The 18,758-nt window shown below is 42.3% G+C and overlaps 1 pseudogene; it reads right to left on the bottom strand.

Annotated features, from left to right (window-relative positions):
• Positions 1-5,913: 5,913 nt before the first annotated feature.
• Positions 5,914-6,866, bottom strand: LOC103020136 (heterogeneous nuclear ribonucleoprotein A1-like; annotated as a pseudogene).
• Positions 6,867-18,758: the final 11,892 nt, after the last annotated feature.

Here is an 18,758-nt window from a genome sequence, read left to right as displayed (position 1 = left end):
CTAATTCCCATCCCATTTCCAGCCCCACCCAAGTCCTTTGGTCTCTGAGTTAACACAGTGACCTGCTGTGTGCAAAGGTGGACTCAGCTCAGGCCTTTTTTCTGAGCTAAAGTGGGGTCCCATGTCCCATATCCCACGTCAGGGGATCCCAGCTGCACCAGGCCCTAACAACCATCCCCTTGGAGTCTCTTTTCCCAGCATGCCCTTCCCCTAGGTTTGCATCAGGAGGAGAATTAGGTAAAGGTCCCTTCTCACTCAGTCCCAAAGTAACCTGCCTCAGGAAACTGACTTTTCCAAACTGACTGTCTGAGCAGGAGATGCTGGGACAGGATGCTTTGGTTCTGCAACCAAAACCTCTCCTCTCCTCCAGCTTGGCTTGGAGTGGCACCTGCTCTCAGGTAACCTATGTCCAAAGCCCATTGCCCCATACCCCTCCAGCCAAGCCCTCTGGCATGCTTGCCCATGAGTTCTGTGGGTGGAGAGGGCGGCCTCTGTGGCTGAGCCGTCCCCACTGCTGGTTCCAACAGCCTTTCCTGACCATCAGTTCTGAGATATTCCTGATTCCTTCCAATAAACCACCTCCACCACACATGCCCCTTTGGTCTTCCTTACAGTCCTTGAGTTGGTTTTGGGCACTTGCAACCAAAATAACCTTGACTGGGTCAGGGGACGCCAACGTGTGGGGGAAATGGAAGTGTCACAAGAGCCCTGCATGAAACAGGGCACAGCAAAGCAGGAGGACTAACCAAATTAGAATGGGATGGCCAATCAGGATCTCATGGCCAATGTGACCCAACCAGCGGTGCAGGGGCGGGGGAAACATCTTCAGAGTGGAGAGCTGGAGGAGGGCGCCCTTGAAAACACAGCTTCAAACCTTGCAGTGTGGCTGGAGAGTGTTGGTCCCCTGAATGACACCTAAAGGATAGCATGAAAGATATGTGTTTCCAGGTGAATTGGGGCAACAGTAACCAAAAACGAAGTTCTAAGCACAGTCCTTCCAAATGCAGAGTAAAGAGAGGTTTGAGGGTCACCCAAAGCTTATTCCAACCCACATGGATGCAACTGCCAGCAGGACCCACCAACTGCAGCTTTCACATATGATTATTACTCTAGCTCCCTCCATTCATTCTCATGCCAGGCAGAGTCCTAGGTGCTGAAAACGTATCAGTCAATCAAACAAGGGTCCCAGTCCTCAGGGAGTTCGAATTCTATTTACTGAGCATCTACAGTTGGCTAAGCACTTCACATGCACTCGTTCATTCAGTCCTCAGAGCAACCCTATGAGGTAGGTACTGTAACAAGCTGCACTGTACACTTAACGAAACGAGGCTCAGAGAGATGAGGAAACCAACCCAAGGATGCACAGCCAGTGAATGGCCGAAGTAGGTCTGAGCAGGAAGCCTGGCTCCAGGGTCCGAGTTCTTGACTTCCATCCAGGTAGAAGTGGCAATCAAGGCTTCTTCCCCCTTCTCCCTCACATGCACATATTATTAAACTGGAAACCCTTCCAGGCACTGGGATAAAATGAGAAAGGAACCCTCAGTCTGGTAAGAGATACAGCTGTGCTTGTTCTTGACAAAGAGAGCTCTAAACAAGGAACCATTTATGGCCAGAATGTGGGTTCAGGAACAAGCATGCTAGAGAGGAAACTTCAAAGACAGAGGCTGAGAGAGGGGAAGGAGCAGGGAGCCTGGGGGGAAGACAAGAGGTCCAGCGTGGCTCTGAGACCAAACCCTGGAGGTGATGGAGATGGGGGGAGAGGCAGGGTGTGATGAAAGGCAGTCGTCAGGAAGTGGGTGGGAGGGAGTGTCAGGATGTCCTGTGCCTGGCACCATGTCTGTGACCTCCGAGCAAGGAAAGGAAGAGAGGAAGTGAGGCGGGAGGAAGGGAAGGGGAAGAAGAAGTTGAAAAACCAAGGTGGTTCAGGTTATGAAAGACTTGCAGGGTTCTAGTAAAAAGTGTGCACTTTTTGTTGTCAATGGGCAGTCATTAATGGTTTAATCAAGGAAGTGATAAGCAGTACTCGACCAAATCTGCTTTTCTGTATTAGATGATAGATAGATAGAGATAGATAATAGATACCTAGATGATTGATTGATAGATACTTAGATAGATACCTAGATGATTGATTGATTGATAATTGATAGATGATAGATAATAGATACATAAATAGATACATAGATAATCCATCGATTGATAGATAATAGATAGATGATAGATAGATGAGAGAGAGAAAGGTGGAGGTAGAGAAAGATGCAGAAGGAGACTGGATGAGAATGGAGATGGGCTGAAGGTGGGATAGGGAAGAGACTAGGGATGTGCTTTTCCCCCTGGGGGGTGGAGGTATAGAAGGCACGAGGGGTGGACAGAAGACAGGATTATTTGGTACATTTCTCCCACTCCCAGCGCTCTGCACAGGCTGGAGACCGGGCAACAGAGGATGCAGGAGGCAAGCGCTGGCCTGAAAGAGCAGCCACTTCCCCTGACCAATGCCCAACACACAGGCTTGGATCGCTGACTGGAGCCGCTGGGAACTGGAACTCATCCCTGCTGGAAAAGCCCCTGCCTGAAAACTTAGGGGGTTTGTTTTCGTGTTTGGACTTAGCAGCCGTCTCCACATTGGCCTCTGTCTCCAGTCCTCACGGTGACTGCCTGTCGGGTCTAAGGGTTATTAGGAGGGGACAAATCCACAGGTAGCGGCCACCTTGCCCGCCGTGGCAGCCTCGCAAAGCCAGGCCCCCGCTGCGAAGGGCCAAGCCACCCTGGGAGGGAAATGACCAAGGTCAAGGTTGGGGACGCAGCATCTGCAGCAAAGCATTTGCCCCATTCTCCTCCTGTGGTCATTGTTACTTTCCACTGACCAGCTGCCTACAGGCTCCGGGTAGAGACAGAATGTGTAACACAGCTGCCATTCAGTGGAGATTAATGCCTGAAATGAGCCACACCTCTGAACAATTGCTTCCTAGAAGAGGGACAGCGCTGAATGGCCAGGGAGCCCCATTGACGACTGTTATGAAAGAGGTAAAGGCCCGCGTAGGGGGAAAGAAAAGTTTCACACCGCCCCTCAAACCTAGCTCCGATTCTTCCTCCTCGCCCTTCTTTTCCCTTCTGACTGCCCATTTGGCCCATGTTGCCCTAACCTAGACTCGTTCTTTTATGTGCGGGGACTTGGGCAGCCAGATGAAAATTCACGGATTTGCTACTGTAAGTCATATCACTGCGGCTGCGTGCCGATCGCATTAGTACTATTATCTGCGCAACTTTCCGACTTGACAATTAGTTACTATCATTCACACTGTGCAATCAGCTGTTAAATCCTCATTTATGCTCATTTGAATATGAATGTGCCGTTCAATAACATGTTAGATTGCCATGTTTACAAATATACTCCAGGTATTTAGAAATTTAGATGATGCAAAACATACTCTTTAAGCCGTGCTCGGTGCCAGTTTAAATAACTTAAGCCTATTTATCAGTCACTTAGCAATTCTTTTCACATACTTCTGTTTTCCTGGGTCCTACCCTTCTCAACCAAAACTAAAATATGCTCTCTTTTTGTTTGTTTGCTTTGTTGCTGTATTAAACTAATAATCTTCAAGATGGGACTTAATTAGCAGTCACCTCTGCAGTGGGTCTTCTCTTCTAATTCCAGCTGATCTAATTCCTGCCTCTTTTAGAGGCAGATGAAACACTAAACGGGAAAAAGAAAAAAAAAAAAAAAGATCTCTGCCGCTGCAGTGTTAAATATCAAGTCTTTGAAAGCAAATGATTTGTATGTAGCACAAAGGGGAGGGAAGGGCAAATTTTTGAATGAAGGTAAAACCTAAGAGAAAAGATACACTTGACCTTAACTCTTGGAAGGGAAACAGTGTATACTCAGAGCAGGGCTGCTCAAACTTTAATGTGCTTTGGAGGCACCTGGGGATTCCCTAGGACTTGCAGAGCTGGTTCAGTAAATAGAGCTGGGGCAAGACACCTAACCATCTCCCAGGTGCTACTGATGCTCCTACGAGACCAGGTACCACAGCAAGGCTCTAAAACATAAATCATACATCCACCTTCAACTATTATCCTTACAATAAGAACACACATTAGGAGATTTAAGGACCAAGCTTGACAATTCCACTCTGGAATAACAAAAAGAATTGAAAGCAGAGTCTTGAAGAAATATACGTACACCCATGTTCACAGTAGCATTATTTCGCAATAGCCAAGACATGGAAGCAACCCAAGTGTCCATCCCTGGATGACCTGATAAATAGAATGTGATATATAAATGTAATGGAATGTTATTCAGTCTTAAAAAGGAAGGAAATTCTGGGACAGGCTGCAACATGAAAGAACCTTGAGGACATTACGCTAAGTGAAATAAGCCAGACACCAAAGAACACATATTGTATGATTCCACTTAGATGAAGTATCTAGAATAGTCAAACTCATAGAAACAGAAAGAATGGTGGTTGCCAGGGGCTGGAGGGAAGAGGAAATGGGGAGTTGTTTAATGGATACAGAGTTTCGGTTTTGCAAAATGAAAAAGTTCTGGGGATTGGCTGCATGACAATGTGAGTAGGCTCGACAATACTGAACTACGCACTTAAATATGGTTAAGATGGTAAATTTTATGTTATGTGCATTTTACCACAATTTTTTTTAATGTTTTTAAGAAATTGGAAAAAAAATCTTGGTTTTAGAAACATTGTAAAAAAAAAAATTCTTTTTCTACCAAGAAAGCCATATTTCAGCTAACTCTTATTCAATTCTTCAATGGGCTGGTCAGCTGTCACCAGTCCTGATACCAGCCAAAAAAGGATTGATCAATTTTTCTTCCACACTCCCATGTCCTCTGATCAAAACTCTATTTCAGTAATTATTGCATTCTGATCAATGTTCAAATTCTGTCTCCACCTCACTCTCTCGAATGTGAGGTTTTGAAGGCGATGGCTTGCCCTACAGCTATTTGGTAGATGCTGCTGGAGGCCGAACCCTCAGGCGCTTCTTCTCTCCTCCTTCCTGACACAATCCCCATTTTACTCCGGTGTCTCCCCTTCTCCAATCTGTCCACGTGCTTCCGAGGAGGCTGGGCCCCTAGTGCGTGGGCCACGAGGAGTCCAAGTCAGTCACGATGGCGCCATTCCCCTTGTCAACGACTGGTTCCAACGTAGTCATGGGCCAATTTTGTGGTCAATGGGATAGGAGGGGGTTCGGCTGAGGAGCTTCAGAAAAAGATTTCCTTGCTTTTTTTTTTTTTTTTTTTAAAAAGACACATTTATTCAGCTTCATGATCAGACTATTACATTTAGCAGTCAGCAGCATGGGTGCAAAAAAAAAAAAATCTACATTAAAACCCTTTGTTGGAATGCTTTATACTTTCCACAGAACAGAAACTAAAATAATCTGTTATACAATTGGTCACAGGGCTTCCCTGGTGGTGCAGTGGTTGAGAATCCGCCTGCCAATGCAGGGGACACGGGTTCGAGCCCTGGTCTGGGAGGATCCCACATGCCGCGGAGCAACTGGGCCCGTGAGCCACAATTACTGAGCCTGCGCGTCTGGAGCCTGTGCTCCGCAACAAGAGAGGCCGCGATAGTGAGAGGTCCGTGCACCGCGATGAAGAATGGCCCCCGCTCGCTGCAACTAGAGAAAGCCCTCACACAGAAACGAAGACCCAACACAGCCAAAAATTAATTAATTAATTAATTAATTTTTTAAAAAAAACAAACAATTGGTCACAAATACAGTCCTCCAGTTTTTTTTGCCCATACACATGAGTTTTGTCTAAAACATGTCTTCTTTGTAGCAGCTGGGCCCTGCCACCACTGTGCTTGGCTGAGTTCACAAATCTGTTGTAGCCTGGAGCTTCCCTGTTACTTCTCCGGGTCTCCTCTCCTGCTAAGCTTTGTTTCCCGGCAGTAATTAAAATCTTCTGCCCCCGCCATAGCTCCTGCTGCTGCTGGAACCACCACTGCCACCTTGTTTTCGTGGTTTGGCAAAGTATTGGCCTCCACCACCACAGGGGCCAGCACTTCTGCCTCCAAAGTTTCCTCCTTTCATGGGTCCAAAATTTGAAGATTGATTGTTGTAACTGCCAGAATCATTGTAGCTTCCGCCACCTCCAAAATGGCTTCCATCATTACCAAATCCATTATAGCCGTCCCCACTGCCACCATATCCCCCACCACCGCAGCTGCCACCTCAGCCACTGAAGTTTCCTCCACGACCAAAGCTGTCATTCCCACCAAAACCACCTCCAAGACCACCACCAAAGTTTCCAGAACCACTTCGACCTCTTTGGCTGGATGAAGCACTGTCATCTCTTGCTTAGGTAGGGCTTTCCTTTCTTCACAGTTGAGGCAATTCACAGTGTGGTATTTCTGAATGACAATCTTGTCTACGGAGTCACGGTCATCAAAAGTTAGGAAAGCAAAGCCTCTCCTTTTGCCACTGCCTCTGTCAGTCATGAATTAAGTCACTTCGATTTTCCCATACCGTTCAAAATAATCTCTTAGGTGATGTTCTTCAGTGTCTTCTTTAACGTCACCACCAAAAATCTTTTTCACAGGTAAATGGGCACCAGGTCTTTGAGAAACTTCTCTTGAGATGGCCTTCTTTGGTTCCACAATTCTTCCATCCACCTTGTGTGGCCTTGCATTCATGGTTGCATCCACCTCCTCCATAGTGGCATACGTGACAAACCCGAAGCCTCTGCAGCGCTTGGTGCTTGGATCCCTCATTACCACACAATCTGTGAGCGTTCCCCTTTGCTCAGAATGGCTCCTCAGACTCTCATTGGTTGTTTCAAAGCTCAAACCTCCGATGAAGAGCTTCCACAGCTGTTCGGGCTCTTTGGGACACTCTGACTCGGACATGACGGCAGTGGAGGGGCGAGATGTCAACGATACTTACTCAGCAGCATCCACGGGCAGAAAGCCCATCTACCGAACATATCTCAATTTCCTTGCTTTTAAAAGAAGACACAAGGAAGAGATTGTTCCTCTGCTTAGGAGGGATGTGGTCCGCCCGAATGAGACACAGGGGATGAAAGCCGCTCTCTTGACACCAGTCTGAGGGTTAAGCCAGCACCAGAAAGGGGCAGAGGCAAAGGAATCCCGAAAGACAAAGAGCCAGAGCCACGCTGCCTTTGGATCCCTCACCATATAAAATAATAGAGTGCTTCATGGTTTAAGCTGGCTGAGTAGGAGTGTTCTGTCTCTTGCCTCCAAAACCACCTTAACCAACACCAGTACCTTGCAGACAGGAGATACTCTAAAGTTTGCTGGATGAATTAAAGTAGGAAGACGGGGCTGGTTCACTGCCCGCAGAGGACTCCTTAGGCAGCATGACTGTCCCCCATGCTAAGCAACCTCATAAACGAAAAGGTTTTTCCAGCTAGAAAGATACAGGGTCTTTTTGTTTGTTTGCTTGCTAGTTTTATTAAAGGATTCTCATGGGCTACTTTTCCTAGAAAACATTTTAAATGTCTTTTAATTTTACCTTTTGACAGCCTGTGTGTTACAGAGCAAAGTTCAGGAATAGGTCATCACAATGGCAGATGTTTATTGAGCACTTATTATATGCCAGACATTATTACGCTGTTGTCATCTACACAACATCCCTCAGCTTGATACCGTTATCACCCTCCTTTTACAAATAAAGAAACAGAGGCACAGAAAATTTAATTCCCTTGCCCAAGGCTAGCAACTGGGATTTGAACCTGAACAGTTGGCTCCTACATTATGCTGTGTAGGTACACTTTGGCTAGGTGCACTGTGGCACTCCTTAGTTCAGATAACTGCAATCCATTCCCTAGAGGGTGGTCAGAAAAATCTTTAAACTATTAAAATCTCCTTAAGACTCAAATCATATTAACCTCCACTCAGTGCCCTTCAGTGGATTCCTGTGGATGTTCTAGAGAGCATCCAAGATAACTGACACAGCCCACAAGGCTCTGCCTATGTTACCCACAGTCATTTCCAGCCCTGCCCCCATCCTACTGACCACTCTGGCCACTCTGACCACCTTCCAGCTCCTCTAACATTCAGTCTTTTTCATCTCAAGGCCTTTGCACCTGCTTTTCATTCTGCCTGGGCTCACACCTTCCCCTCTCCCCTCAGACAGACAGACAGATACACACACACACACACACACACACACACACCCCACACCCTTACTCCTAGATAACTTCAGCTCATCCTTCAAGTCTCAGTGTAAACATTTTACTTTCTCAGAGAGTTCTTTGCTGACCCGTTAGTCTAAGTTTGTCCCACCATCATCCTCTCCCCTGTCACCTTTGTCACAGCCTTTATCAGAATGGATAATCCCATCAGTCGGTATGACTTGCTGCTATGTCTCTCTCCTCCCCAAGGAGAGGCTCAGCTCCACGTCTGTGTTGTCACTAAGGTGTCCCCAGCGACAGACAGGTGTATCATCGGCAATGGTGGGGAAATATTCGGGGAAAAGGGGGAGGAAGGAAGTTGAGAGGGGAAGAAAAAGTTGGACGGAAGGAAGGCAGGTGAAACTGGGAGAAGATTGGAAGGAAGGAAGGGATTGTGGGGCTCCTCTGAGTTGCCACTTTCATCACTAACATTCTCCACTCAAATAAGCAAGGGCTTTGGCCTTAGCAATGGCTAGCTTGTTTCCTTCCTTCCTCCCTCCCTCCCTCCCTCTTTTTCTTCCCTCTTTCCTCCCTCCCTTCCTTCCTTCCTTTCTCGTTGTATGTCTACCCTCCTATTTCCTTATTCCTTTTTTTAAATCTCCATAAAACAAAAGTAAATTATTAAATAGAACCAGCATCAAAACATTAAATTATCCTTAAATTTGAAAGTGAAACATCTGTGTTGGGCACACAAGACATTTTTACCATTTTTTACAGAGAGTCACAGGGATTTTCCTCCTTCCACCCTCCTTTCCTTCTCAAGGACGTATCCATTTATATTACGTGGATGGGTCTTACAATCTCCCCTACATTTCAGTGCAATAATACCAACCAAGCTAATATACTGGAACTAGGCATATAACTAAGAAAGGCAACTAGACAAATAGCTGGATCTTTCACATATAGGATTAAGTGACTGTAAAGAAATTGTATCATGGGGTCAAGAGATTTACTGCTTAAACATTTTCCTTGAATGAATTAAGAAAGAACTAGTGAGAAAAATATAATGACATGGAAATATCCAAGCAAACAGAAAACATTTAAAGTTGAGAGCTGTTAAAATAGAGAGTAACCTGAGAAAAGCAATACAATTTCTAGCACTTTAAGTCAATTTAAAACAGACAAAATAAATTCATTCTAGAACATACCCAGCTACCTATGAAATGTGATTATATTCAATATACTGCCTTAAAATTTATTTTTCAGAGCACTGCATTAATAATATAAGTAAAATGGTATTGACCAACAAAACTCTACACCACTGACGCCATACATTGTTTTCCTGGGTATGAAAGCACAAAGGATTGTGCTTTAAGTATGGAAAAACGGGAAATGCCTTCTTTCTTTGTTTGGGTCATTTTCACATTCATTTTATTCAGAGTACACATCAGTTAAGAGCCTGATGTAGCAATGAGACTGATGAAAGCAAGGAAGGAGGGAATCCATGCATTCAAATTAGTATTATCATTCAAGGGTGTTCCCTGGAGATTATGCATTTATTCTTCAGTAACTCCATCCGCAATTATTTTGGGAAAATTTCCATTTGGAACTATCTTTTCTGTGGCGGTTCTGCTTGGCAGGAGGTGTACAAGTTAGCTCATCACTGATATATGTGTATCACCTGCCATGATAAAGGTTTAGGCTTGGAAGGGACTCTACAGTTTATCAAGTCTTTATTTTATGGATGAGAAAACTGAGATCCAGAAAATTTAAGACAGTTGACAAAGTCACAGAGCTTTCATTCACTTAAAAATCAATGAGAGGGGGCTTCCCTGGTGGCGCAGTTGTTGAGAATCTGCCTGCCAATGCAGGGGACACGGGTTCGAGCCCTGGCCTGGGAAGATCCCACATGCCGCGGAGCAGCTGGGCCCGTGAGCCACAATTACTGAGCCTGCGCGTCTGGAGCCTGTGCTCCCGCAACAAGAGAGGCCGCGATAGTGAGAGGCCCGCGCACCGTGATGAAGAGTGGCGCCCGCTTGCCACAACTAGAGAAAGCCCTCGCACAGAAACAAAGACCCATCACAGTCAAAAATAAATAAATAAATAAATATTACAAATCAATGAGAGAATGAGAAAAGGGATTTGAATCACCACTTCTTTGAATTGTTCAACGTATATAATTCTTTTTTATTGGATCCCCTCATTCATTCATTCCACAAATATTTACTGAATACATGCCCGGCACTGCTGAGGATATAGCAGTGAACAAAACAGACAAAAAACTGCACATTTTCATGGAGTTCACATTCCAGGGATTCAATAAAATTTAAATTCCTGATTCTATTTTCTATTCTAAGGTTGCTGTTTTAACAATTCTCAGGAACCACCTGATTAGAATCAAAGATGTTGAACAAAATGCTCTACTGACATAATTTGATGAGTGTAGGAATTACAAAAATGAGTCAACTCTATTGATTACAAAGAGACAAGAAAGCAGTGCACGTTCAATTTTTTAAAGGAGAAATTAAACCCCATGAAAAAACAACGTTCCAATATGACATCCAGATTCACCAGCCATATCTCCTAAAACAGAGGGCAAGACTGTTAGAAATAAGAGAAAAGAAAACTAAGCATTTTTAAAGGCTTTCCATGCAGGGTAAGAAAACATGAAACTTTTGGCAAGCATCCTGGCAGCTTGCAGGATGAAACCACTCACTGCCTGCAAGTGTTTATCCCACAGCTGTTGGAAATGAAGGATGTCAAAATACGCAAAAGTAAGAATCCATGCACACACATCAAAGAAGCAAATCTCCTGGGCGCACCCAGCGTCGAAGTGGACGATAGATGGAGCTCATGAGGAGACGCAGGAATGAGAGGTCCTGGACCATGTAGAAGACCAACCAATCTTGATGTCACAACCAGAACCTGGCCTGTGTTCATGTCTCCTGTACCGTCATGGAAAACTATCCCAGACATTCGGAAATCCATTTTAATAGGATACAAGGCCTGTGGCTGTTACTTCATTCTGTACAAGGTGCATTTATTTACTCAATGATGACATCAGGAAAACTTAGGCAGAGCTCCCTTTTTTCTTTTTGTGTTTTTTTTTCTTTTTTTAAGAAATCTCATATTTACTGCCCCAAAAGAAATCATTATTCTTAAAAGCCAAATGTTGATCCTATCTTATAAAGAAAAAATTTTTTTATTTTGAGAAGCTGATATTCTGCAAGTTCATACAACCCTGTAGTTCTTTGGTTTAAGTGAAAATACCACATTCCAGGCACAAAGGAGCGGCTAAATTCACTAATGGGGCAAAGACTATGCAACCTTCTAGGTGACAGTTTCACAATTTGGAGAAATGGTGATATGCTTTGTTTCTCTGTTTTTCAATCTTTGTGGAATTTGACCATGTTAGTTTTACAATTTCAATAAATGTTTACTAAAAATAAAATAGAGTGAATCTCCACTAGGGCTAGAAGAGGCATGTGCTAAGGTTCCCCCTTTCACATAAAGTGACAAAGGAAGGTGACGAAGCCATAGAAAGCAATGGAGAGATTATCCACAGGTCAACCAAGTCATAGAACATGGCATATACAAGGATTAAGTTTTTTCTCTTACATCACCTATTCATTCAAATAATTCAAGACACTTTTGTAAGCATTAGGAAATTGGTCCCTAAAATGTCATATGCTATTAAGGTAAGAAAAAGAAAGAGGGGGAAGGCAGTCGAGGTGCATTATAAATCACTCTGATGAGAACCTAGAGAGGACACAGGACAAGCCACAGTTCCGAGCTGCAGGCCGCATGAGGCTGAATCAATAGGGGCAAATATGGCTTCCCAGCCGCAAAAGTCAGCTGGCAGGACTTGTATCATATAATAAATTCCCAGAGGACAGCTTGACTACATATATAAAAACATGTATATCCTTCAACCCAATAATTCCTCTTTTAAGTCTTTAAGAGCTAATCAGAGAAGTACACAAAAATGTCTGCATAGAAGATGCTCATTTCAGCATTCTTTATAACATGAAAAAAATGGACATGCCCTCAATGTCCCACAAAAGGGTTATATGAGGGACTCACGCTGCCTTTAAAAGGAAATACACAGACATAAAATCAGTGATATGAAAAATATCTCCATGACATACTGTTGAGCAAAAACAAGCAGTTTATAAAATGACATGCATGGTATAGTGTCATTTTTATTCAATGAGATGTACAAATGATAGAGAGACATCTGGAAGAATGGTCTCCAGTCAATTGGCAGTGGATATCTCTAGGCGGAGAATTTAGGAAAACCTTTACTTTGTTTCTTATTCTGTCCTGTGTTGTTCCAACCTTCTAAAAGAGTACGTGTGGATTTCATCATCTAGTCCTGGAAGGACTGGGAAAGGACCACCGCTGGAGCCTCTTGGAAAGTCCCGGGAAACCCTGGGATACCGGTCAGTGGGAGGCCCCGTGGCTGGATTGGAGGGTAGGCAGAAAGGCTTAAATGATGTGGAAGCATAGAGAGAGCCAAGGCAGTTTATGGCAAGAGGAAGGACTGTGACGAAGCAGAATTTCCGGGTGATTAGACTGAATTCTCTTCAAGTCTGCATGGGATTGCGTGTCCCCATTATTATTCATAGAATTCCTGCCATCAGAGGACTCAGTGGGCCACTGCAACAGCCTGGCTAACCGAGATTTCCCCGGTTAGCTTAGGGCCTGTGCAGGAAAAACAAATACCAAGTTAACTTTCTCAAGAAATACCACCGTCTTTCGAGGTGGAGGAGAAATTGTTCCAGGGAACATACTAAATCATCAACGTCCACGGGTAGGCTCAAAACTATCTTGAATGGCAGTTGCATTCAGCACTATGAGATATACTAAGTTTTTCTTTCCTAAAAAAGGATGAAAAAAGAGATCAAAGGGTATATTTCTTACTATGACAGGAATCCAGCAGTGATTATGGAATATCCTGTAACTATTATATTTAGCTTTGAAATCCTCATAAACCAAAGATGTGTGTAGTTATCTACTAGAAGTGTAAGAGCTCTAATGGGTAAAATTTTCTGGATGGGTAAATGAGAAGCATTTTGGTCCTGGTTACTAGTTTGCCTGATTGGAGATTTCTTATAGAGTGGGTAGAGCTAGTAACAGAAATTAAAAGTATTCACTTTTCAAAGAATCTTCAATACTTCAATAACACATTTTCCATTACCTAAATTCACAAAGGTGTCATAAAGATATACCCAAAATACTTATTTAAAAGGGAAATATCTCCAAAATTATTACCCCAAAGAGTTCCAATTTAAATGTCTGGGAAAATGACATCCTAATTTTCAGAGGGCTTTCCTATTTGATCCTTTTCAAACTTAACTGCCAAAAGAAATAAAAGATAAAACCATAAAGTAAAACCAAGCTGCAACAAAGAATCTTCAAACATTTGAGCCTCTTTAAACATTTTAGAACATCTCAAAGTGAAAAACGTCTCTGCTCAAACCTAGTTAGAAAATATTTGATGTTACAACACAGATTTTCTATCATGCACTTTGAGTTAACACAGAGATACGACCTAATACAAGAAGCATGGCTTCTCCCACTGGGAATTCTTAAGATATAAGAAATATAGCATGCTGCCTATTTACTTGGCTTGAATTAATAGCAATGTATTTATAGGATATTACTGAGATCAACTTATTCTCTGGCTGTTCACCGCTTAAAATTTTTCCCATTTAGCAGAATCCATACATGGCTAATGTTAAAAATGAGTTTTTTTGTGAGACCAAAAAAGAAAAAAAAAAGTATTTGATTGTATAATCTTCAAAGTGTTTAATTTGTATTAAAGCTAAATCCAGAGGCTCTGAAACCTTCGGGCCTCTCCATGTGGATTTTTGTTCTGGTTCACACACCTTGAGACAAAGGCTCATAGTCAAGATGTGAAAAAGACGTTTTTTTGTGTGTGAGATGCGGGGCAAATTTATTCCCGAGGCAGCCTGGAATGGGCTTCAGAAAATGGATAGAGTGTCTTCTTAAAGAAAGGGCCTCTAAGTAAACTCGACTGCCATTCAAAAGATTTGCTCTGACACTTAACAAGTGGTGCGGGAAGAAAGGAAAATCTGTTGTTAGGTTTGGGGTGTTTATCAGCCCCCCTCGAGACACTTGACCTAATGCTTTGGCCCCCCTAATCCGCTGATCTGCATGCCGTGGCTTCGCAAGACTCAGCCCCCAACTGCCGGCCAAACTGCCTGCAACACTTGTCCCAACATACAGCTCCCTGGGTACATTGTGTGCCGCTCACCTACTCCCCCGCCTCCCCTGCCTCCCCCCTCTCGCGGCTCCCCCTAAATTTAATTCTGCTCACAAATTGTGAAATAAGTTGTTTGGGCTGGATTTGTCGAGGGAATTGTCCCACTAATGAAACAGTCTGTTCATTATACAGTTGTAGGACGGAAGATTTAGCGCTCCCATACCCCGGGCCCCGGGCAGGTTAAGGTTTTTAGACTGACAGTTGACAAAAGAATGAATAGCTCTCTCCTGTCAAATCAGGCTTACAAACAGCTTGGCATACAAACAGTTACTGCTTGTATGCATGCGGATTTAGGGTCCCCGCCTGCTAATGCCCCAGATTTGTAAGTACAAATTGGTTAGGCTTCAAACTGTTTGCAAAAGGAATAAAATGACCAAAAATTAGTTTGTGTTAGCCTTTCCCCAACCTCCCCGCTCCTGCAAGTGAAACATTAAAAAAAAAGAAAAGGATAAAATAGTGTGTAATGGTCTCATGGAATATTGTTGGGTTTTTGCTTAAGACATCAAATTAAGCAGGACCATTGTTTGGCAGGAAACATTTTGTTCTGTTCAGGCACCCTGCTTCCCAGAAAGCAGCTGAAAATCTAATGGAATTAATTTAAGATGTGTGATTTTTAAAAGATGGCAGGGAGGAGATCAAAAACTTTCATTTCTATTCATTTTAGTACCTGTTGCTTAAAAGTAGTCACAATACTTCCCTTCCTTTTAATTGCATTGGTCGTTTAAAATGAGTCATTTAGATTTCTGAACCTTTCCCATAGGCAATTATGTGTAAATTAGATAAAACCCATTTTATTTTTCTATGGCGTTTCAATTGTTTTGTGACTACGTTAAACTAATTTATTGAGGCAGAATGCTTTACAGGTAATAAGATGAATATTTTTACCATGTGATTTATCATCAGTTTGGTGATCATTTTTAGTCTGGATTGGCTTAAGTATAACTCTTTGATTTATTATAAATGCAGGAGAATAGCAGACAAAAGTAATATCACGTATTTCTATCACTTTATAGGAGAAACAAACAAAGGTAACAAACTAAGATTTTTTTCAAATTCAAGCTTGATCTACCTAACATTTTTGACTTAAGCACTCTTTCCTTTTTGATCAGATACAGCCCCAGGAAGGCCAAATTCCCTGTAATACTAGGAGTTAGCACTTCATATTTTAGTAAGTTTGTTATTACGTTTCTGTGTACCCTAAAGACAATTTTAAAAAACCAGATCTTTTGGCAACTTTGCAAGCAGCCATTATGAATTAGTTCAAACATCCCTTAAAACCTTTACCCTTATCAGTGTCTAAATCCTGTACTGTTATTTTGCAGCATTTAGAGTTCCAAACAATAAGTATAATCTTAACTCATAAATGTGCGAGGTCAATGATATTTGGCTGTTGGAAATCTGAATTGAGCAAAAACATTAGACTGCTAGAGGGTAGGAGGGACAGCCTTCATCCCTGATGTGGTCAAATCATTTTCTGTGATGTTGTCCAAGTATATACTGCACACGTGAACCCTGATGTCAACATTGGTCCTTTAAATCTGGGGGCAGGAGTAGGAAAGAAAGTTTCAAACAACTCAACAACAAACTCTACACTAAGGCTGCACAAAAACCATCCCCGGGGGGTCTCTTTCCATCTTCCATCTCTCCTCCAAAACTTTGCCAATATTTCCCTGTAATGGCCATTCTTTTTTCAGCAAACCTAAGAGTTTTTCCTACTTCATCATGACATTTTAAGGCATTTCAAAGACAGACGCCATGACTTGTGAAGAACTTTGGGCTGAGGAAACGCATATGTTTAGTGAAATCTTTTTAGAGAATTATGCTTAGAAAAATGGCATTTCCCCATGAATTTTGCCATGGAATGACTCCTTTATCGTGGAAAGCTGTTGGAAAAGTCAAGGGCTTCAGTAATCGGTCACCTGTTTGGGGCATGCTTCTCTTTACAATCCACTAGGATTAAAAAGAACCCAGGGATGAGTAAGACCAAAGCTGATCCAAGTTCCATGCAAAGACTGAAGAAAAATGAATAAATACTTAGGGTTGCCTATTTGCCTTAGTACTGATGAGATACGAAAGTTGCTGGTGGAAGCCATTTTTAATAGCAAGTGGTAGACTAAAATACAAAGCTTTTCTGCTCAAAAAAGGAGACCTGGTGCTAAAGAAAACGGCATAATTAGCAGGGTGGGGGATGGGCATTGTATGCAGGTCTCTGTGGAAGGGAGTGCCATTGACCTACATGTACAGTCTTCCAGGGTGGCAAAATGACCCCTCTAAGAGCTACCCTGCCCCTGCAATATGGGAAGAATAGTATTTCCTACTGTTGTTGTGATGAATAATTTATGTGTAACACTATGCCTGGTCTCCTGGTCCTGTAATTAAAAATATATATAAGATCAGTATCTATATCTAGATCTGTATCTATCCTTATGAGGTTTTTGAGCAATCTCAACAGGCTAAAGCAGAAAAGTACTAGTGTCTTCTGAGGCATCCAAAAAACCCAGTGGAAAACACAGGGCCATGGTTGTAGCCTAATAAGCTAACCTGACTGGTAAACCCCACTCTGGTGCTAGACTACCAGGTAAGACTTAATTCATCAAATGTCAGGTCGGGATGTCTGCCTCCCTCATTTCACAGATGAGGAAACCGAGGTTCAAATTCACATGGGGTTAAAACTCAGGTCCTCTAACCCCCAGTCTAATAATGTGTTCAGCACATTCATTTTAAAGGAAATACTGTAAATGCTGTAAGCTGGTTTATCTTTTGGGTACGTAATTCTAATTTTATTTGTATAAAAAGGGACATTTGGGTGAGCTCAGTGCGTTTTCTAATTGACGCTGTTTGGCCACTTTTTGCCTTCTGAGTGTGTGTGCAGATCTGTAAGAGCTATTTTTAGAAGTTAATTACAGTGTCTAATTTTTCCAGGTAAATGCTGAGGTGGTGGTTATTGTCTTGTTACTTGTGAAGTCAAATAAACCAAACTAAGCACATCTATTCTTTTTTCTTAACATCTTTTAAAAATTTAACATTGAAAATACATTTTTCATATAAAAGAATTATTGATTTGAGAAAACTGTACCTAAACCTGGGCCCAAGGGAAAAATGAATGGCAAACAGGAATGCCAATTAAAACAGGTTTTATGAGAAATGTACTTGCTTCACCTTACACAGGTTTTCTAAGATGCCCTCAGTTCCCCTAGAAACCTCTAAAAGGTTTTTGTTTTCTCCTTTCCATTCCCTTTCTGGGGTGGCTGCCAGACCAACTTCGCCACAAGCACCAACTCAACAAGAAGGGACAGAAGCTAGAACAACTACCCCTCAGGGCTCAGGTTAGACTATTAGCAGCTGATCTCTTGGACCACATATTGCATTGATTCAACAGACTCCTTGTAAAATTCAAGTATTATCAGCACACCAGTTGGGCAGAGATTATCTTTTAGAGAAAGGGGTACAGAAAGAGAAAGCTAGATCCCCCAAGATGAATTTCATCAATTCTCCCAGTACCAGCTCACAGAAGATGCATATGAGAGCCACCACTGTTTAACTAAAGATGGGACCTGGATATTCAATCCCATGTGAGAAGGAACACGGTGTAGGAGGTTGAAAAGCAAAACAAATAGACTGTGCAGTCAGAGGACAAGCCTTTGAATTTTATTTCAACTACTCAAAAGCTATCTGACCTTGGTTATTTTTTTCTGCATGTATAGACTTTTTTTTAGTTAATTTTTTGTTGAAGTGCAGTTGATTTACAATATTGTATTAATTTCAGGTATACAGCATAGTGATTCAGTATTTTTGCAGATAATACTCCATTGTTGGTTATTACAAGATAATGACTATAATTCCCTATGCTATATAGTATATCCTTATTGCTTATCTATTTTGTACTTAGTAGATTGTATCTCTTATTAATCCCATACCCCTAATTTGCCCCTCCCTCCCCCTTTGGTAACCACAAGTTTGTCTTCTATGTCTGTGAGTCTGTTTCTCTTTTGCTTATACATTCATTTGTATTATTTTTTAGATTCTACATATAAGTGATACCAGATATTTGCCTTTGTCTGATTTCACTAAGCATAATACTCTTTAGGTCCATCCATGTTGCTGCAAATGGCAAAATTTTATTTTATTTTTTATGGCTGAGTAATGTTCCATTGTGTATATGTAACACATCTTCTTAATCCAATCACCTATTGATGGGCACTTGGGTTGCTTCCCTGTCTTGTCTATTGTAAAGAGCCCTGCTATGAACATTGGGGTGTGTGAATCTTTTCAAATTAGTGTTTTTGTTTTTTTCTGGCTATATGCTGAGGAGTGGAGTTGCTGGATCATACGGTAGTTCTATTTTCATTTTTTTGAGGAACCTCCATGCTGTTTTCC

The sequence above is a fragment of the Balaenoptera acutorostrata genome, chromosome 4 (assembly GCF_949987535.1).
Source record: "Balaenoptera acutorostrata chromosome 4, mBalAcu1.1, whole genome shotgun sequence".
NCBI lineage: Eukaryota > Metazoa > Chordata > Mammalia > Artiodactyla > Balaenopteridae > Balaenoptera > Balaenoptera acutorostrata.
Note: the sequence above shows the minus strand (reverse complement) of the source record. Positions and strands in the feature narration are given on the sequence as shown.